Source organism: Mercurialis annua, linkage group LG1-X (assembly GCF_937616625.2).
Source record: "Mercurialis annua linkage group LG1-X, ddMerAnnu1.2, whole genome shotgun sequence".
NCBI lineage: Eukaryota > Viridiplantae > Streptophyta > Magnoliopsida > Malpighiales > Euphorbiaceae > Mercurialis > Mercurialis annua.
In genome coordinates, this window is record NC_065570.1 from 27,780,149 (window position 1) to 27,803,063 (window position 22,915).

Here is a 22,915-nt window from a genome sequence, read left to right on the forward strand (position 1 = left end):
TTCTATTAAAGAGATAAAACGTGTTTGATGGTCATGCATTGTTTGACCACATGTTGATTTAAAGATTTTCATTGACAATATTGTTTTATCCAATTTGTGTTTCAACACAAAATCATAAGAGAAGTTTGAACTTAATTCTTTAAAAGTTTGATTTTTGATTAAGTTGCTTGTAAAAAGAATTTTCTTGTGTTTTAAATTTTTAGAGTTACGGAAATGACTGTTTGAGATTAAGGATTTCTCACTTGAGTTTTTAAATTGCCGTTTAGCGATTGGGTTAAGTTGAGCTCTCAATTTTTTTTAAAGGATGGAAATTTTATTCACATATTTTTTCGGATTTACAATTCTTTTGATTATGTTTTATAAACAGTTGTATTGGGTTTGACTTGGGTTACCCAAATTTAGGAGTTGAACTTGGTAGTTGTAATGACTCGGCTAGCTCGATGATTTTATGATTTGAGATACTTAGGTATCCGCTTTAAAGCAATTGATTACTAAGAAGAGACTTTTACAGAAAGTGATTTTAATTTAACCGTGGGGCTCAAAAAAAAAATTTGGAAGTTTTCGTATTTGACTTTTAAATTTCAAAATAAAATTTGAAGCGTATTCTTAAAGGATGATATTATTGTAAGTTGATTTCGATACAAAGATTCAAACTTGTTGTAGCATGTCTTAATAATTGTTTTAAGAATGAATGGGTTGTTTTGCTGAATGGCATGTTTGCATGGCTCATAATTTACAAATTTGGTGTCCCTTAGAAATAATTTGTGTTGTGTAACTCGCTTGTCTGTTGGACTAAGTTGATTGTTTTTGTTTTGTCTCTTTGTGAAGTGTAGCATGTGAGAGGATTTAACCACGTGGTCGTGGTTGACTTACCTGATGTATGGTTTGATTGTGAGTTGAACCTTTGTTCAGACCCTGTTTGATCTAGTATCGACTTTGGGTTAAGCTGGGTTTGCCATATTATTGTTGTGAACCGAAATCTTTGGGTTTCGATATCGAGAAAGATAAGGGAAGTATTCCCTTAGGATGGTTGACGGTTTCTGATTATCCTGGAAAGGATATTGGAAATTCTGATCAAAGAAGATTGAGCGGTGCATTAATACACTGATGTTTTTCATCAAGTCTGATGATGCGATGCGAGAGCTGGCGGTAAGTTTTGTATGAACGTATGTGATATGTTATTTCATTGGGTATAAGTTTCAGTTTGGGTTGAGGTTAGTTGGATATTTTATATTACCGAAGAGTTGTAACGAAATTATTAGGTTGAGTTGTTATATAATAGCGAATGTCGATGGATTACAAGTATTGAGTTTGAGAATTATTTTGAGGTTTTTGAGTGCACATCTCACAGAGTGTAAAGTCTAGCAAATGTTTAATCGACAAATGGATTTCAAAGGTTGATTTGTTAAAATATTTGAAATATTTTCAACACGTAATTGTGCCCAGCCATATCATGAACTTGCATTTTGAATGTCACGAATAGGATTGCATTGAGCACTAAGTATGTTCACTAAATAAAAGAAAAACCAATAACTGATACATGCATAATAGTACATGCATCACGTGCATAGAAATGATTAGGGTTGGATGCAACTCTTTGGGGATGAGAGATGTCATCACCCTAGCGCACAATTATGTAAAATGAATTTTTATCGATAAAGTGTTTTGAAACGAGCTCGCGAGTCAATGTGTGATAAACTTATTTATAAGTTGTCGGATTTCAAATGATTTTGAAACAGTTACCGAAAGGTAGCTAGACAAGTACTCTATGATGATGGTGGTGGATTTTTGGATGATTACATTGTTAGAGATCAGTTTGTATTGTCAGAATCATGTGTTTCATAGAAAGTGAAAATGAATTTGAGGTTGCGTTCGAGATATAGTTGTGCTATGTGCGGTATAGAGTAATTTAGAATAGAAAGCTTTCGTGATAATTTACGATTTGTGGATTAAGGATGTTGGTTATGCTCCAGGTGTGTTTATACACTGGGTTTTTTTTTTTTTTTTTTTTTTTTTTTTTTTTTAAAAGAGATGTTATCTTTCAGATTAGATTTTTCTAATTACTTTGGATAAATGGATATAAAAGTATTTTCATAAACAAAGAGATCTGCGTTGTTAAATTTTATCCTTCTGAGGAAAGGAATAAATTTTGTCAAAATTAATTCAAAAGGAATAATAAATTTTTCGGTTGAACGATTCTTCAAATTAAGTTTTTGTTTGAGAAAAATTTAGAAGCGATTTAAAATTTTGTGATGTTTTGAAACATTAATGTGTATTTTCAATACGAAAGATGATTCCACAGTTAGTGTATTTTAAATACAGGGGATTCTTTCACGGTTTGATCATTTACGAGAAAAGTATAAATTATTTTAGTAAATTTGACTTACAAATAATATAAATTTTTCCAGTTGAACTGTTTCGTGAAATTCGCACACGTATTTAAAAATAAGGAAAACTTGTGGAATCAAAATGCAAACATTTTGAAAATTTTCAAGGGTTTACAAAACTGATGGTTTTTCGACGGTAAAGTATTTTGATTATTGAATATAAAAAGGAGCTGTAAGACGTATAGTCTTTTAAAGAAAAGTGAATTTTTTTGAATATAAAATGTTTGAGCATAACTAACAATCCGGTCGAGGTGAATTGATAGTAGTGATCTCTTGTTGTATACGAGGTTATAGTCATTTGATTGAATAATTTTGGTTTAGAATATATGAGCTAGCTGGTCCGAAAATCGATCTTCGTGTTTGGTGAATTTCGATAACAAAGTTGGTTGGTCGATAATGTTGATTGAGGGTTTAATTCTTGAAAGTTTGTATATCGTTTTGTTCGGATATTGAACCTTTTGTGTGTGGAATAAAATTAAGTTTGTGAAACTTAGTTAGAATTAAGTTGATGGTTAGTTACCTTAGGTTATTAGAGGCTGTTTATTTTTGTATGATTGGAGGAATAATTATGATTGACATGGTTTGTTACTAATCTGGAGATTCTGTTATCATGAGATAGGTTCACGTATTCTTTTGAATGACGATATGAGTTTTTGTGCTTTATGATTCGCGAGATTGATGGTATTATCAAGTTTGGTGTTAATAGTTGGACAGAATGATCCAAGTAGTGTTTGTTTTTGGCCGAAATATTATTTGATTGTTATTGAGTATTGTTATCAATTATTTTGGTGTCGAGCTAGTTATAAGTGGACAGGTGAGTAAGTGTTGTGGAACGCAATATTTTTTTTCAGCGTTCGTGTTTGATACGATAGAGTTTGGAATTGTAAGAACTATAGTTTGAGGTTAGGTCTTGTTCTTGCGCTTTGATAATGTGGATTTGGTAATCGTTAAGATTCAAGCTGGTTTTCGAAGCCATCCTGGTAAAGAGTAACTGTGATTCTCAGTTGGATAATTTTTGTCTGTTCACTTTTGTGTTGATCGAGTAATCGTTAGAGCACCGAGTTGTTAGACTTAAATTTTTGCGCATATGTATGTTGTGACCGGTTAAACTGCGAATCAGTTTTAGATTTAAAATTCGAGGTCGAATTTTTCTTAGGTAGGGGAGAATGTAATACCCCATATGTTTTCGGCGTGTTTCGTCTTGTGTTGACCTTCTCTGGGTGAAAATTTTGTTAGAGTTATCATTGAAGAGATTCAAGGTTTCGTTCTTGATTATCCTTAGTATTTCAGTCAAGTTTCATGTGGGAGAGTTTGTATTCCTTCATTTGGTTTCACCTAGAAATGGTATTATCGCTTTATGTTAAGTGGAAGTTAGTGTTGATACTTTTTGTGATCATTTGAGATTGTTTGGTTTATGAAAGTGGTGGTTTAGATTTATTGTTCGAGGAACAACCTTTTGAGTTTTGCTTACGCAAGTACTTAGGTCGTTAAGCATGGAAATTCCTATGATTACAGTTTGGATTGGACTCGGTTGAGGAATCTTCTAAAAAGACAGAGTTGTTATGCAGAATTGTTATTATTGTTGTCATTGATTACCTTCAGTATCTTGTTTATGCGTTTTTACGTTGATTATGTGCGTTTAATTCAGTTTGATATGTAGTTTTTTTATCTTATGTTTTTCGTCTGTTGTTTTTGTTTTAAATTCGAGGACGAATTTTATATAAGTTGGGGAGATTGTGATATCCCGTATTTTTTTCCGTTTGGTTTCGGCGTTGTTCCGTCACCGTATTGATCGGTTTTGGTGTTCGTTGGGCTCCGTGTGTTCCATGTTATACTTTGGGTTTGATCTGTCGTTGCCGTTGGGCCTTATGCAAGTTTTTGTATTTTTATAGCTTTGTGCAGGGAGGCACGATGGAAGGCACGATGGGTCCATCGCGCCTGCCATCGTGCCCTAGGCTTATTTTCATGCTGCTGAGGAAGGCACGATGGAAGGCACGATGGGTCCATCGCGCCTCGCATCGTGCCCTAGGCATTTTTTCCATTTTTCTTAGGAAGGCACGACGGAAGGCACGATGGGTCCATCGCGCCTCCCATCGTGCCCCTCTGTCAGATTTGATATTTTGACCTATAAATAGATCATTAACTCGATCTAACCTAATTTTTCACTTTTCTAAAACCCTAGAGCCGCCCTAGCATCTGAGATACTCTATTTTCCTTCATTCCCTTTGGTTTAATCATTCGGTAAGCGATTCTAATACTCCTTTCTTCGATTAATCAATTCCTTATCGCGTATATCGGCTCTTAACTTATTCGAACCTTTTTCCAGCTTATTGTGGATATTGATTTACTGTTTCCTTTTGATTCGTACGCCGATCTCGAATCATTACGGTATGTGTTGCAATCCTTTAAGTTTTTGCGTAGAGATTCGCGTGCTAATTCGATAGATTGTGTTCTATTGTGTTGTACCTATATTGTGGATGATTTGATCTCTGAAACGCTTAGCCGAATCTGTAATAGGGTGTTTATGATTGAATTATCATGCTATAACATTTAGATTTAAATGTCAATTGTTGGGTTCAAGTGCTAGTTGATTTCGTATGTTAATTGGTTGTTAAATTGCTGTTTTAGCATTGTTATAGATGGCTGGAAATTCATGTTTTGGGGCTGATCTTATGTGTGTGAATCAATGGTATATTTTTGACATGCTTGGTAAATCATAGGTTGATTATATGGCTTATAATGCATGATTTCACCTTGTTGTTGTGTTGATTAGTTTTTAATGATCTAGTTGCTGCCCACTATTGTGTTGGGGCTGTTTTGTATCGTTCTTGACATGTTGGCATTGCTTTGTTTGTGTTTTACTCATTCGTGTTGATTATGCCTGTAGACAAGTTATTGCCATGATTTGATTATCGTTTCAAATCTGAGTTTGACGTTTAAATGGATGATTTAATCCTTTTTGGTTCATTTAAAAGAAGTTTAACATACTTGTGTTAGTATGATGTATAAATTATTGTAAATCTTGATTGGGCATGTTTAATGTTAGAGGGCATGCTAAGGTGATTGTATATTTTATGTTGGCCGTTTGAACATGTTTTCCCATTGAGGACTTTTGTCGAGAACCTTATGAGCGTTATGATATTTTGGTTATTGAGTTCTTATTGAGTTCCTTGTTTTCAAAATGGATTTCATAGTTTATCAAAAGATGACCTAAATATTAAACTCTGGTTTTACTCTGGTTGGATTTTGGTTCGGGTTAGACTTGGGTCGCCCGATTTGTGAGAAGACGCCTTGCAATTGTTGTAACTTGGCTGACTCACCATGTTGGTTTTAAACTTGGTTTATGGATTTAACTAAGTTATCTGAAATGGATTTTCGGATCATGTTTTCAAAGTGGGAACTCAATTTGACTTAACTGATTGTATGACTTTGGTGACAGTCCGAGTAAGTATGATTATTCCACGTTAGTTTATGCTTTGGCATTTTGACTATATATGTATAATGGCGTTATGATGGTTTATACGTTGGCTTGATTGATATATGTGCTAGTCGTATGTGGTGTCTAGTACTCTCTAGAGTTAGGGGATGATATAATTATTATATATATTTTCTTAGACCCGTCGACTGCTCGTGCTTCGGAGTCGGATCAGGTTTAGTTGCTTGTCAAGTTTTCACGTGGATTTGCAAGCAGTGAGTTTGTACTTACTATTTACCGCTTTATTAAGTAAATTGTTATTTTAATAATAAATATATATACTGTACGTATATTTCGAACTGGTTTTATATTATGGCTTCTAGTTGGAACATGCTACCTAATGGGCATCATTAGGACTGCGTGCGCACCGGTAATGATCTGGGAAAGGTATTTATGGTAATGTGGTAACTCGGTGTGAGCATAGCTCTCGGGACCAAGTAGAGTAACCCGGTGTAGCTCAGCTCTCGGGACTCTGGTATAAGTGTGGTCAGTGGTAACTCGGTGTAGCTCAGCTCTCGGGACCAGACCTATTGGATTATGTTTATTATTTAGAATTGTGGATTAGGGTTCCAACTATTATCTGTAATATCGTTATTAAATGTTTTAAACGGTTTTAAAAGGTTTTCCACTTAATAAATGTAGATAGTGGTATAAACTCATCTCAGTATATCTGACCCCGTTGTTTTCCCAATTTTCCCAGGGTTATGATCTGAGAGAGTCTGGTGATCTCCGCATTTACTTTTCTTCGGAGGTTCCATTTATTTTTGATAAACTGTAAAACTGTTTTATTCTTAGACCGCAGTAGTAACTAGACGTCTTTATTATTACTGTATATTTTGTCGGATTGGTTCGACTAGTTATATTGCTTTGGCATGATTATAATACTTACATTGATTTATGATAAATCTATATTAGTCTCGGAATTGGCTAAGCATGTTATATTAATTGTGGAATATTATAACTGCTAGATTTAGGTTGAAGTCTCGGTTGCCCCCGAGCATTGGTTTTCTGCAGGTTTATGTGTTTATATGTTAATTGAAAGGCTAGCTACGGGTTTTGGTACTACATTACCCATACCCTAGCGCCGGTCGCGATTCATGAAAATGGGTCGTGACACGACCGATGATACGATGGATTACTCACGTCAGCTTCCTCCTTCTCGCCCATCTTTATCGCAGGCCGATTTCTCGGCCATGAGGGGCGAGATAGCACAGGAGAACAAGCAGATGTTCGATGGTGCTATGCATCAGATGTCCGAAGTAATGAGGAACATCATGGCCGACCAGACGTCGGTCCAGAGGCAGATCCAAGGAAACTTGGACGGCCTCAACAAGGCGATGGAAAACCTTGGGCGATTATTTTCCGGGCAATCCACTGCCGATCAGGGTTACAGGAGGGCCGAACAGAACCAAACACCGAGCCGTTTTGGTCATCCAGGTGGTTCAGCCGAACAACAACCTAACAAGATGGGATATACATATGGTTCCGTCAAATTTTTGACAAGGAATGAGGCCGAATTCGCAGGAAGGGCCGATCACCCGGGTGCGAGCTCTTCAAATCCTCAAGGCGAAACCAGACCACAAGGAGCAGCTACTGGAGCCAACACCCAAGAGCCTAACGTGGGCGAGCGAACATTCTCAGAAGGGGGCGATCCAAATATATACAACCAAGGGCAGCTCGTGGACATGCTAGAAAGACTCGGGGTAGACTTGAGACCTATGCCTCGACCATCATACATGAAGCCGTATCCAGACTGGATCGACAAGTTATACCCTTTCCCGAGGGGTTATAAAGTGCCTGAATTAAGTCTATTTTCAGGCGAGGAGAAGGGGCAATCGACGGTCGAACATGTCGCCCGATTCTCGGCTCAATGTGGCGAAGCGGCGGCTCACGATTTTTGGAAGCTCCGGCTGTTCGCCAGCTCTTTAACAAAAATGGCGTTCACATGGTATTCCAGACTGTCGCCAAATTCAGTAGATACGTGGAAAGACCTCGAAATCCTTTTCCAGGAGGAATTCTACAAGGCACCACCTGATGTCACCCTGGCCGACCTCGCCCGCATCTCGCACCTGCCAAGCGAATCGGCAGAGAAGTATATCGGCCGGTTCAGAAACCTCAGGACTAGGTGCTCCACCAAAATGTCTGAGGCCGATTGCGTGCCAATGGTGGTGAGAGGTATGAGCTTCGCCATGAGGGAGCACTTTGAGGGCCATAGATTTCGTGACTTGTTCGAACTAACGAACAGGGTGACGAGCTACGAGAGACTCCTCCAAGAAAAGGAGCAGAGGAGGGGTGCATCTAAGGGAACCTACTACAAAGACCAGCTAGACGTAGCCGTTGTGTCCGACAGCGAGGATAGTGGTTCCGACGATGAAGTCAACATGGCCGAATTTTTGGGAACAAAGCCCCTAGAATGTTCGGCCTTGAGGAAGCCTGGTTTTGTTAAGAAAAATAAAACCGCGGTGGTACAGAAGGAGTATTCGTTCGACCTAACCAAAACCGACGACATATTCAATGCCTTGTTTAAGGATGGGCAGATCGCCCTAAGCGAGGGACATGTAATCCCGCCACCTGAGGAACTGGTCAGCAAGGATTATTGCAAATATCACAACTCTTGGAGGCACAGCACGAACAACTGTGTAAACTTCAGAAATGTGATCCAGAAGGCGATCAACGAGGGAAAACTTCTGTTTCCAACGAAAAAAGAGGCCGATGTAAAATACGTTTCTATTAACACTGTTCGGCCCCACTTTGATAGCTTCCTAGAGCAAGGGCAAATACAAAGCAAGTGGAACACTAGACGGCCCAAGCCTAGAGTATAGACCGATGGTTCAAAGTGGCGAGGAGAAAGAGGACGGTCTCAGCAACAGAAGAGGAAACGCCACAGCTCGCCCACTGCTGATATGACTTGCCCATCATGTAGTACGTGTTTCAAGGTCTAGGGAGGCGAGAACACGAGGGAACATCCCAAGACATTTAAGCCAAAATCGCCTATGGAGCAGTGGCAGAGGCATGAGCCGCAGCGGAGGTCTAGCACTAATGTGTTTAAAAGGGTATTTTGGCAAACGGAGGATACCCCTCGTATGACGAAAACCCAGAAAAGGCGAATGCAAAGGCTGGAGTCGCGGGCGAATCACGGCGCAGAATCGGCTCCGAGAGAAAAGCAAGGAAACAGACCTATAGCTGAGAGGTTGGGGGTAAGGACCCGGGCCGATATAGATACCAAGTCTCCTGAACGGCGAAATACCAAGGTCAGGAAGATATGGGTACCGAAGAGTGAGAAACGAGTGGGTGATTTGGCCGACACGACAACGGTTCACAAGGATGACAAAGATTCCAACGGCAAACCGTCTTACAAAGACGTACTCGTATCGCACCAGGGTGGCCAGTTGAAAGCGAGATTGCCCAAAGACCGCGAGGTCATTGTTTCGCACAAGAAGGGAGTGTTAAAAGCTTGGGTCCCGGTGGTAAGGGACGAATACGGAGTAAAGGTGGTCACACTCCCCGACTCATACAGAAGTAAGCCTGGACAGAAGGCAACGTTGGAAGGCGATGTAATCGTTCCGGAAGGAGACAGCGCCGACAGTACGGCGGTAGTATCTCTTAGCAAACCTCCAACGAGGATGACAAGGCACATTCGGCCACTGTACATCAAGGCCAATTTGAACGGGGTACCAATTAACAGGGTCCTTATCGATAACGGGGCTGGTGTTAACATACTACCGGCGAAAATGCTCAAAAAACTGGGCATAACGCGGGATCAGCTTGACCCGACCTGACTTTGCAAGAGGCGAAACGCCGGTCGAGGGGTACATCACCCTCCGAATCAAGGTAGGGCGAGTAGAAACCGAAGAAGGGTTTTTCGTGGTCAATGCCCGGAGCAACTACAAATCTTACTCGTCCGAGATTGGATACACTCCAACATGTGTATACCATCAACCATGCATCAAATGCTCTTCATATGGCGAGACGACGGCGAGGCCGAAGTTGTGCAGGGCGACCCCAACTCCTTCGGCGAAGACCATAATGTGCTTGAAGCACGTTTATATGATGAGGAAGTGCGCAACATACAATTCCTTAGTTCGAAAGGAGAGACGAGCGTTCCTCGCCTGCTTGTTAACTCAGATCGGCCATTATCAGTGACCCTCGGGGGCAAAGGCCGATCCACCATCCTCAAAAATTCTCAATGATAGCACGACATAAAGAATTGAGGGAGAAGATTAGGCAGTTAGCCTCGCTGTATGATATTAAATCGGCCGAATGCATCTACGAGGACCAAGATCAAGACCCAACAGAATCGCTGCGAGTTGGGGACATACGATTGGCGACCGGGAAGTTGGAAGATGATCCCGCCCAAGTACAAGACGACCTCCTCGAAGTTAATCTGGGGATAGATGATTCGCCTAAGCCTATATATATCAACGCAGGACTGGACGAGGGATTCAGAGAACAACTGGTCGCTCTACTCATGGAGTTCCGCGACTGTTTTGCCTGGTCATATGATGAGATGCCGGGCCTTGATCCTGATATCGCCGAGCATAAGCTTCCATTGAAAAGTGGGTTTCGGCCATTTCGACAACCTCCCCGGCGAATGTCCAGGGAAGTGGATACCCTCATCCAGGACGAAATTAAGCGGCTGGAAGATGCTAAGTTTATTCGGGAAGCCCAGTACAACGAATGGCTCTCTAACATCGTACCAGTGATGAAGAAAAATGGAAAGCTACGAGTATGCGTAGATTTTCGGAACCTCAACCTGGCCACACCTAAGGACGAATACCCGATGCCGGTAGCCGATATGCTAATAGACAGGGCAGCAGGACACACGATACTCAGTTTCCTCGACGCACACTCTGGGTATAACCAAGTTCCAATCAGCAAAGAGGACATCTCCAAAACAGCCTTTCGATGCCCCGGGCCGATCGGAGCGTACGAATGGGTCGTGATGCCTTTTGGCTTGAAAAACGCGGGGGCAACATATCAGAGGGCGATGAACAAGATGTTCAGAGGCCTTGACTGCCTCGAAGTTTACATCGACGACGTTGTAATCAAATCAAATACCAGTGAAGTCCACCTGGCCGACCTCCGGAAAGGTTTCGAACGTATACGATGTAATGGGTTGAAGATGAATCCTCTAAAATGCGCATTCGGCGTTTCGGCTGGAAACTTCTTGGGTTTCTTGGTTCACCAGCGGGGGGTAGAAATAGACAAGAACACAGCCAAGGCGATTATCAATGCTGAACCACCCAAAACCAAGAAGCAGCTCCAGAGGCTCATCGGTCAGATCAATTTCCTTAGGAGATTCATAGCAAACACAGCGGGCCGACTTTGCAGCTGGAGTGTTTTGCTGAGAGGAAAAGAGACCGATGAGTGGATATGGACGGACGAGCAATAGAGGGTGTTCGACGATTTAAAAGGTTACTTGGCAAGACCTCCGGTTATGACCCCTCCAAAGCCGAATAAGCCATTGTTACTATACCTATCGGCTGCACACGAATCCCTAGGATGTATGCTCGCCCAAGAGGACGATGGGGTCGAAAGAGCAGTCTACTACCTGAGCCGAGGACTGACGGACACAAAAATTTGCTATACTGATATAGAAAAAATGTGTCTATGCATGTACTTTACATGTTGCAAGCTGCGATACTATAAGTTGCCGGTCGTAGTGTATGTATTGTCTCAGACCGATATCATTAAGTATATCTTATCAAAACCATACCTAAGGAATCGGATTGGGAAATGGGCGATTGCGATGTCCGAATTCACATTGGTATATGTTCCCCAAAGAGCAGTGAAAGGACAAGTGTTGGCAGATTTCTTGGCCGATCACCCTGGTATTACCCTCAAGGAAGAAACAGTCACGTTCTGCGACATCGCCATATGGGAGATGTGGTTCGACGGGTCCAGGACAAGCCAGGGGGCAGGCGCCGGATTACACATCATCACGCCCTTGGGGGCATCCTACCAGTTGTCATTCAGACTCCAGTTTGAGTGTACCAATAATCAGGCAGAATATGAGGCCCTCATATTCGGATTCGAAATTTTAGCCGAGCTGGGGGCAAAGGCGATCAGCGTAAAAGGGGATTCTTTGGTAGTCATTAAACAAGTGACAGGAGAATTCAAATGCGAGTCCGAACTACTGGTGAGATATTGCAACAAGGCGAAGCACCTGATCGAAGGCTTTCAAGATGCGAGGATAGAGTACACGGAGAGGGCCGATAATAATGTGGCGAATGACCTAGCTCAGCACGGTAGCAGGTACAAGGTAAACCTCCAGTTCCATGCGATAGAAAGGGAGACGCCGAATCTCCATACTGGGGGCATTACTATCGACGAAAAGCAATTCTCCATCTACTAGCTGGATGTTACCCAAGATTGGAGGGCCGAGCTCCTGAGGTGGTTCGAAAAACCAGACCCCACGAATAGAAGGCTAAGGAATTTAGCCCTGAATTACGTGGTGTTAGCCGGCGAATTATATAAGAAAGGCTTTGAAGGGCTACTATTCAGATGCATCGGCCCAAAAGAGGCAATGCTTGCAATGGCCGAGATACACGAAGGAATAGCAGGCGCTCACCAGGCAGGCCCCAGAATGAGGTGGCTTATCCATAAATACGGCTTTTATTGGCCGAAAATGGAACAGGACTGCATAAGATATGCCAAAGGTTGCGAAGCCTGTCAGAAATTCGGCCCGATACAGCACGTCCCGACCGAAGATCTGCACTCCATCATCAAGCCATGGCCATTCAGAGGATGGGCAGTCGACCTAATAGGGAAGGTATACCCTGGCTCGTCAGACGGTCACACTTTTGTAATTATTGCCACTTGCTATTTTACCAAATGGGTTGAAGCTAAGCCATTGAAATCACCAATGCAAGAAGCTGTAATTCAGTTTTTTAAAGAGTACATTGTCCACCGGCACGGGTTGCCCGAATCTATAACCACAGATCAAGGGACGATGTTTACGGGAGGCGATATAGTTTGGTGGGCTTCTCAGATGAAGATTAAAATGTTACATTCAACGCCATACTACGCTCAAGCCAACGGACAGGCCGAAGCCACGAACAAAGCTATCAAGCTTATAGTTCAAAAAATGATTGAAGAAAACCCAAGACAGTGGCATGTGTTCTTATCAGAAGCAGTTTAAGCGAATAGAACCAGCCAGAAGTCAGCCACCGGGACCTCGTGTCACGACCCAAAACTATTGAGCCGCAACCGGCGCTAGGGAACGGGAGTGGTAGCTCAGGAACCCGTAGCAAGCCTAAGATCACAATTAATTTTTCGCAAATATAATATAAGCAAACAATATCAAACAACGGAAGCAAATATACATACATAACATATAATCATACATTTACACTAACTGTTTCAAAACCTCGCGGGCTCTAGTTACCGTACCCTGTACGAACTGGCCTCGCGGTACTATATACATCAGTTAGTGTTTCAAACATCTCACCGGCATCTGGGGCCGTGGATCATATACTAAACATGTAGCCTATCAAAATGCATATAAAACAATAACAGCAGTTAATATATACAATCAAAATGAACTGCTGTCTAGGCTACTATACTATCGACACAGGACCACTACTGCAGCACTCACAGAAGTCAGAAACTAACATATACAGCTGACTTCTGGACTTCAAAATTGGCCTCTAGCTAAGTCCACAAGCTAAGCACCTGAAAGACATCAAAGGTGAGGGGTCAGTATTTGGGAAAATACTGAGTGAGTTGTCATTTACTAACAGTATTAATATAAAAACATAGCATTGCATTTCAAGAAAACAATAATATGAAACATATAAACACGTATTTGATCCGTACGAAACTAATATCCTAGCATGCGACACATTTCTCGAATAATCATTATCATTCAACCCAATCGTAAATATCAATCACGAGTCCAACTCGCTGGTGGCCCAGCCACTAGATACGGGGACTCCAGACTACACCGTAGCCGAGTGCTCACTCGTATCGAAATCATAAACCCAATCGTAAATTTCATAATCATCATCAGCTCCCAGCTGAGTCACATCATTTCTCAAATGCAAACATACTAGACTGACTCGATACTGGTGATCACACAGCCTATTGACACCTAATAGGTAGCTAGTTTCTTCGGATCGCATACTAGTTCTCATATATAGAAATTAAATAAACATATAACATTTCAATCAATTATATATAGTGCGATGCGTGAAAACAGTATATATATATATATATATATATCAAATAGTTTTAATACATGAAAGTAAAAGTACAACTCACAGTGACCGCAATCCAAGAAATGATATGATCGATCTGATAGTACGCTCTCGCTAGTCTGTCTCTACTGAGTCCACTACTCGCTGACACGTCTGATAAATCGTTAATGGTTAGACGTGATCCTCGCATTCTTATACGTATAATACTTTTAAGTTTTAGGGTTTAGTTTCGTTTTACACTTATTTACGTATTCGATTTCTCTAGTCGTATAAACGACTTAGCGAATGCTATTTCTCATAATTGAGAATCGCTTAACGTCCTTGACGTTTTCCATTATTATTATCCATTTAAAATGTCGAGATAATCTCGAGATTAATAACTTTCCAAGTCCGAAATCTGTCCTTTAGCGTCCAATTACTCTAAACGTCAAACACCTAGGTCAATTATGGTTTGTTTACGCGTGGGGGCGAGTTGGGGTGCACGGGTGTGCGTTTTGGTGGGTGCACGATCGTGAAACCAAGTACACGTTCGTGCACCTCAAGAGTACACGTTCGTGTACTTTTAGTACACGTTCGTGCACCAGGAAAAGTGCACGTTCGTGTACTTCAGGTACACGTTCGTGTACCTTGCTAGGTGCACGTTCGTGTACTTCAAGCACACGTTCGTGCACCCGTGGTACACGGTCGTGTACCACGTGCACAGCCCCGAAAATCAGATTTTCAGGGGTTTCGCCACAATCCCGACGTGCTAAACATACCCACGCTCAATACCCATATCTCGGTTTCTTCAAAAACGCCATAATAAACCCAAAAACATCAAATTACAACCTAAATCATAATCCTATCCAAAACAGCCAATAAATCACGTTTTTGAACCAATTCTCGAGATATTTACCTTGCTTTGATTCCCAAAGATGATAGAGTTTTCAATTCCGAAGAAATCGCTGCTTGAATCGCTCGAATCGGACGTCGAACGGAGAAACGGCGGCGAAACGTAATCGATCGGCGTTAATCTCTCATTCTCTCTGGAATACTCTCTGCCTCTTCAATTCATATTTCCTTAATTATTTATTATTTGGCTAAAAGCTCACTTTGATCCTTGTTCTTTTTGTTTCTTATCATTTATCCTTTAAACTTTTCAATCATACGATTTAGTCCATAGCTAAATCGTTAACCTCTTTTATTACGACTTATACGTATTATTTATCCCTGATAAATAATACGAAGCTCGATATTAACACTTTCCCGTCAAAATCTAATATTTCCATTTTCGACACAAAGTGGCTAAATTACCACTTTGGTCCCTGTACTTCATTTTAGACTTTTCTTGACATTTTTCCTTTTAATTCCAATTCTAACTTTAGAATTGAAATATAACCTTAATTTTCTCAAAACCGACCTACTTGAAACTTATTTACTTTATCTTTTCAGAAATTCTTCTGATATCACCACTCTGGCGAATCAAAACTGGACACGTGGTCCAGTTAGCTAATTAAATATTTTGGGGTATTACATTCTTCCCCCCTTATAAAAATTCGTCCTCGAATTTTCATAAATCTTGTTGGAATCTTAACTTATCCTTACAGTTTTCTTGACGTCTATTAATATGTTTTGATCACAGCTTTTCCTTTTTACTTAACTCTTAGTTTTCCATGCACAGTTATAACTTCATACTTGTTGCTAATCGATTGTCTATTCAACTCTTAATAGTTGCTTGCTATTACATCGTTGAGAATTCTCTTACTGGTACCTTCGCCGTATCTATTATCTTTCCCGAAACAGTATGATCCTTGGACGTAGTCTTGATATTATAGTCCTTGCATTATTGCTACCTGGTTGTCGTTAATTTCAATCTAATGTTTCCTTGTTTTATCATTTTATTCTTAGTAGCCATAGGTTGCTACTAGTCTTCTTTATGCGCGGATGATCACGACGTATTAATTTCATTTTAATGATGTATTTACCTTATGCATATTTCTACGAATATTTTCTCTTGTAATCATAACCTGCAGTTATGATCTTTCCTATCGTTTGTAGTTATCACCTTCCTTTCTTACTGGTTCTTATCATTATTCACTCCTTGCTGTCATTATCTGACACTTGTTCTCTATTATTTAATCTTTTCTCAACTTATATCTTATCTATCATATTTGTTGTTCCTTCACGTAGTCGAGTCTGATACTTTCTTTACTTCCTTCAGCTTTTCCTTGCTTTGCTTAAGTTATTGTGAATTTTATGTTGTTCTGTTGGTCGTGATCCTTCGTACACTTCCCATTTCCATATGCATTTCTCTTTGTGTTGACTTTAACCGTGTAGCTTATACGATCGTCTTCGTTGACCGATACTATCCGTATTTTTATCTTTTTGACTTTCTCTGATTAGTCCTTAAAGATCCTCTCGAGTCATTAATTGACTTGTCAGTCAAAATGTCTCTCCTTTACATCACAATTCTTTATTTCTATAATCCCATAAGAATTTTATATGTTTCTTTAACATTTAGCTGTTTCGAGAACTTTTCTCGTTAATTAGCTTTTGCTTAACTTCTTTCTTATCTCTAACCTTTAACTAACTTCATCTTTAAACTTCAACATTAACAGAATCATTAGATCTTTAATAATTTATTTATTTCCTTATCTGTCATTCTTTCTTACTATATAATCAACTTCCTCTCTTATACTTTCGAATAGTTTCATAACTTTATTTTCAATTTTCAAGGTATCAACTTACTTATAATCATGATTCTAATTGTCTCCAAATAACTTGATCTCTTTATATTAGTATCAACTCTTGTCTTGTCTTTTACTTGTTATATTCGTTACGTCTTTCCTTCGTTTATAGCAGTTCTATTGCTGCTATTCTATTCTGACAATCCTTATGACGTAATTCTAAAACTTTCACTTCTCTAATCACCTTACTAAGTTCTGAGGGTAATTGAATTTTACCCTTACACTTTTCTTATATTATCCATCATTCTTACATTTACTAACATGTATGCCTATACGTGTGCCTTTGTCCTTTTTGTTAACGCAATTTATAGTTCATGATGCTGATATTAGTTACTTCACCTAATATCAGTCATATAGCATCATTATCTTTCTTGATCTATCTAATTTAAACTTTCATATCTTGCAAAATCGTATGCTTCGTCATTTCGTATCCCTTTCTCTTTCTACTTCTGTGTCCTTAAACACTGATATTGATAATGCTATATATCCTTAAAATATTCCTTATTCACATTCTCCCTTGGCTTCATTAGCCTAATTACAATAATTATTAACATGCCTCTATTCTTTTGGAGTTTCTTTCACAATTTTTTTTTATTCTTATTTGTTAAGAATCTTTTATTATTTGTCGCAGGGCTTTACATCTGAGTTTACTTACTGAACAACACGATTTTAAAACTTCTTTTGGCTGCGCAGCTCTTTCTAAATCACTTTTCATAAATCATTTAAAATCGTTAGTACAATTGTTGCTCAGAGTGATGACATCTCTCATCACCAAGGAGTTGCTCAAAATCGCAGTTTCTTTTTCTATTACAAAGATATGATGCATGATCTAAAATTTTGAAAATCATTTTTTTATGCATTTCTGTCGTGGTTATGCAATGTCACATGCGACGCCTGAGCACAATTGTACCTTGAAAAATCATAAAAACTTTCAAAATCTTCATAAAGTCGTAAGTCTTACTCTAGATTATACGCTCTGCGACTATTAACGGCTTTCTTTATATTTATTGAGTATATTTCAGATTTTTGTACTGCTGTCATTTTCTGTCATTTACAGACTATTCGTCTGTCACATCACTTCTTTCTCCATATCTCTGATCACTCAATTAAGTTCAAAATTTTCTATTGCCGTAATCATCATATCCACTTCTGCAACATTCTATTCTACGTCATATACAGACGCAGATACCGATGTTTCACATCGACTTCCTCTTTATAACAATCTATCTTTCCCTTTACATCTTCTTGAACGTAATATAGGAATTACGTTCACTACAAATGTATTATGTAGTATAATTCATATTATTGTTTTCGTGAGTTATGTTTATATATTCTTTGTTATTAGGCGCGTGTTTAACTACAATGCTTTCTATAGGTTCTCGCTTTCCGAGGCTTTATCCTATAGGCATATTCTATTATGCAATGCAGCAATTATATAAACACAATAATGCAATCACATAAACACAATACTCAAAGTATATAAATCACTAATACCTGGAGGTGCCTGGTGCGGAACGTTAGGTTCCCTAATAACTACGCCAGTGTGTCGGCCCCTATCTGTTCTACCTGAGTTTCGTCCACCTCTTTGCATAAAATAAGGGTTGGTTGTAGTTCTGGAGGACGTACTGACGTAATCTGGGTGGTACTCACGTCTAAAGTAATAAGGTCGTATCGGGTCACCCGGCCATTCATGCTCTGTCTCAATCCTACGGGCCATTGTAGTGAGCGTGCTAAAATGTTCGTCCACGTGCTCATATAGCTCATCAAACTGAGGTCCAAAACCCCTGACATATCTACGATTAATGGTCCTATTGTCTTCGTTCAGATTAGGGACTCCTTCAGCCATCCGCAGAAAATCAGTAGAGTACGCTCCTACAGTCAACATCCCTCTAGAAAAAGAACGCATTTGCCTCCTAACCTGATTTAGGGCTATCTGCGCCTGACCGTTAGCTATGTCCGCATCTTCCCTCAAATTGCGGTATCTCCGCACACTTGACCAGAAATAGTCACCTCTATATTCCTCGACGTCTAACTCATCTAACTCTTCTTCTTCATAGTCTTCTTCCTGAGGATTTTCCTCCTCTGCTTCATCTTCTAATTCTTCTTCTGGATCCTCCTCAGGATCCTCCTCAGGGTCTTCCTCAGGATCTTCTTCAGGATCCTCTTCCGGATCTTCCTCCGGTTCCTCTTCCTCTTCTTCGCTGTATTCAATCTCCGTCGAATGTTCTCTAACTCTGTTTCCAGAAGAACTACCTATCTCTGACACAGACATAAAACCATTTTGATATATCTCTGGTGATGCTCTAATATTTGCGTGGAATCCATTCTGATGGACCCCAGATGGTTCGCCTACTTCATTATGAAACCCGTTTTGAAATATAGGAGGCGCTTCCTCCCGTTCTTCCTCAGCATGCGACTGAGCTCCGTTTTACCCAGACATGCTGAAAAGAAACAATTTCAAACATAAGCGACCATCTGAGTTCCTTTCCACACGCAATTCCAGTATCAACTTATATAATGCTGTAAACATTTAGCATTTAATCCAACTGCACGTAATTCGCAAGCAGATAATCACTTAATAACCTCAATGCAAGAAATAAACACTTACTTACCTCAATCGTTCGAAATTTGTAAATATATAACCAATTTCTATCTCTTAGCGTAAGTAACAAATACTTAGTTGCCCTAGTCGTCCGTATGAACAGATACTATTCACTTACTAATTTAATAGTCTTGGTTTGTGCGCATAATGCCACGTACTACTAATGCACACATAACACAATTACAGACAACCAAGGTCTGACTCTTGCTGCAGTAGTTCCTAGGTATACTTACTGACAAATATTCCCAGTCAAACAAGCAATCAGACAACTCTAGCAGTGGTAACTGGACCAAACTGCTCTCAAACAAGCATTGAAACAAACTTGCAGTGGTAACTGGACCAAACTGCTCTGATACCAACATTGTCACGACCCAAAACTATTGAGCCGCAACCGGCGCTAGGGAACGGGAGTGGTAGCTCCGGAACCCGTAGCAAGCCTAAGATCACAATTAATTTTTCGCAAATATAATATAAACAAACAATATCAAACAATGGAAGCAAATATACATACATAACATATAATCATACATTTACACTAACTGTTTCAAAACCTCGCGGGCTCTAGTTACCGTACCCTGTACGAACTGGCCTCGCGGTACTATATACATCAGTTAGTGTTTCAAACATCTCACCGGCATCTGGGGCCGTGGATCATATACTAAACATGTAGCCTATCAAAATGCATATAAAACAATAACAGCAGTTAATATATACAATCAAAATGAACTGCTGTCTAGGCTACTATACTATCGACACAGGACCACTACTGCAGCACTCACAGAAGTCAGAAACTAACATATACAGCTGACTTCTGGACTTCAAAATTGGCCTCTAGCTAAGTCCACAAGCTAAGCACCTGAAAGACATCAAAGGTGAGGGGTCAGTATTTGGGAAAATACTGAGTGAGTTGTCATTTACTAACAGTATTAATATAAAAACATAGCATCGCATTTCAAGAAAACAATAATATGAAACATATAAACACGTATTTGATCCGTACGAAACTAATATCCTAGCATGCGACACATTTCTCGAATAATCATTATCATTCAACCCAATCGTAAATATCAATCACGAGTCCAACTCGCTGGTGGCCCAGCCACTAGATACGGGGACTCCAGACTACACCGTAGCCGAGTGCTCACTCGTATCAAAATCATAAACACAATCGTAAATTTCATAATCATCATCGGCTCCCAGCTGAGTCACATCATTTCTCAAATGCAAACATACTAGACTGACTCGATACTGGTGATCACACAGCCTATTGACACCCAATAGGTAGCTAGTTTCTTCGGATCGCATATTAGTTCTCATATATAGAAATTAAGTAAACATATAACATTTCAATCAATTACATATAGTGCGATGCGTGAAAACAGTGTATATATATATATATCAAATAGTTTTAATACATGAAAGTTAAAGTACAACTCACAGTGACCGCAATCCAAGAAATGATATGATCGATCTGATAGTACGCTCTCGCTAGTCTGTCTCTACTGAGTCCACTACTCGCTGACACGTCTGATAAATCGTTAATGGTTAGACGTGATCCTCGCATTCTTATACGTATAATACTTTTAAGTTTTAGGGTTTAGTTTCGTTTTACACTTATTTACGTATTCGATATCTCTAGTCGTATAAACGACTTAGCGAATGCTATTTCTCATAATTGAGAATCGCTTAACGTCCTTTACGTTTTCCATTATTATTATCCATTTAAAATGTCGAGATAATCTCGAGATTAATAACTTTCCAAGTCCGAAATCTGTCCTTTAGCGTCCAATTACTCTAAACGTCAAACACCTAGGTCAATTACGGTTTGTTTACGCGTGGGGGCGAGTTGGGGTGCACGGGTGTGCGTTTTGGTGGGTGCACGATCGTGCAACCAAGTACACGTTCGTGCACCTCAAGAGTACACGTTCGTGTACTTTTAGTACACGTTCGTGCACCAGGAAAAGTGCACGTTCGTGTACTTCAGGTACACGTTCGTGTACCTTGCTAGGTGCACGTTCGTGTACTTCAAGCACACGTTCGTGCACCCGTGGTACACGGTCGTGTACCACGTGCACAGCCCCGGAAATCAGATTTTCCGGGGTTTCGCCACAATCCCGACGTGCTAAACATACCCACGCTCAATACCCATATCTCGGTTTCTTCAAAAACGCCATAATAAACCCAAAAACATCAAATTACAACCTAAATCATAATCCTATCCAAAACAGCCAATAAATCACGTTTTTGAACCAATTCTCGAGATATTTACCTTGCTTTGATTCCCAAAGATGATAGAGTTTTCAATTCCGAAGAAATCGCCGCTTGAATCGCTCGAATCGGACGTCGAACGGAGAAACGGCGGCGAAACGTAATCGATCGGCGTTAATCTCTCATTCTCTCTGGAATACTCTCTGCCTCTTCAATTCATATTTCCTTAATTATATATGATTTGGATAAAAGCTCACTTTGATGCTTGTTCTTTTTGTTTCTTATCATTTATCCTTTAAACTTTTCAATCATACGATTTAGTCCATAGCTAAATCGTTAACCTCTTTTATTACGACTTATACGTATTATTTATCCCTGATAAATAATACGAAGCTCGATATTAACACTTTCCCGTCAAAATCTAATATTTCCATTTTCGACACAAAGTGGCTAAATTACCACTTTGGTCCTTGTACTTCATTTTAGACTTTTCTTGACATTTTTCCATTTAATTCCAATTCTAACTTTAGAATTGAAATATAACCTTAATTTTCTGAAAACCGACCTACTTGAAACTTATTTACTTTATCTTTTCAGAAATTCTTCTGATATCACCACTCTAGCGAATCAAAACTGGACACGTGGTCCAATTAGCTAATTAAATATTTTGGGGTATTACACCTCGCCTTTCAGACTGGTGTATGGTTATGACGCGATGTTGCCAATGGAGCTGACAGTCACGTCTACTCGCCGCAGATACCAGAGCGAATTGCCAAAGACGATTACTTCGATAAAATGGTGATAGATTCTCTTGACCTTGACGAAGAACGTTTGACGGCGTTAGATCACCTTGAAGCCCAGAAAAGAAGGGTCGAGAGGGCTTACAACAAACGGATAAAATGAAAGACATTTACGGTGGGCGATATAGTGTGGAAGGCAGTCTTGCCTATTGGCCATAAAGATACTCGGCTTGGAAAATGGAGCCCGAACTGGGAAGGCCCCTTTATTGTGGTCAACAAGTTAACAGGCGGTGCTTACTTGTTGGCGAACATTGATGGGGAAGAACACGACAGGGCGATCAACGGTCAGTTCCTGAAAAAATACGTCCCTAGTTGTTGGGAGGGCGTAGACCGTCGGTTATTTGGAGCCAACGAGGAATAGTTTTTAAACTTCCGCCGAGCATCCTGGAATGTTAAAATTCATGGAGTGCTCGGCGATATTATGTAAACGCCAATCATTTGGTAGTACCATTTACGTTTCGGCGGTTCACATTAGTTGAGTTTTTTCAACGGGTCCTCCGTTTTTCTCAACATTTTGTA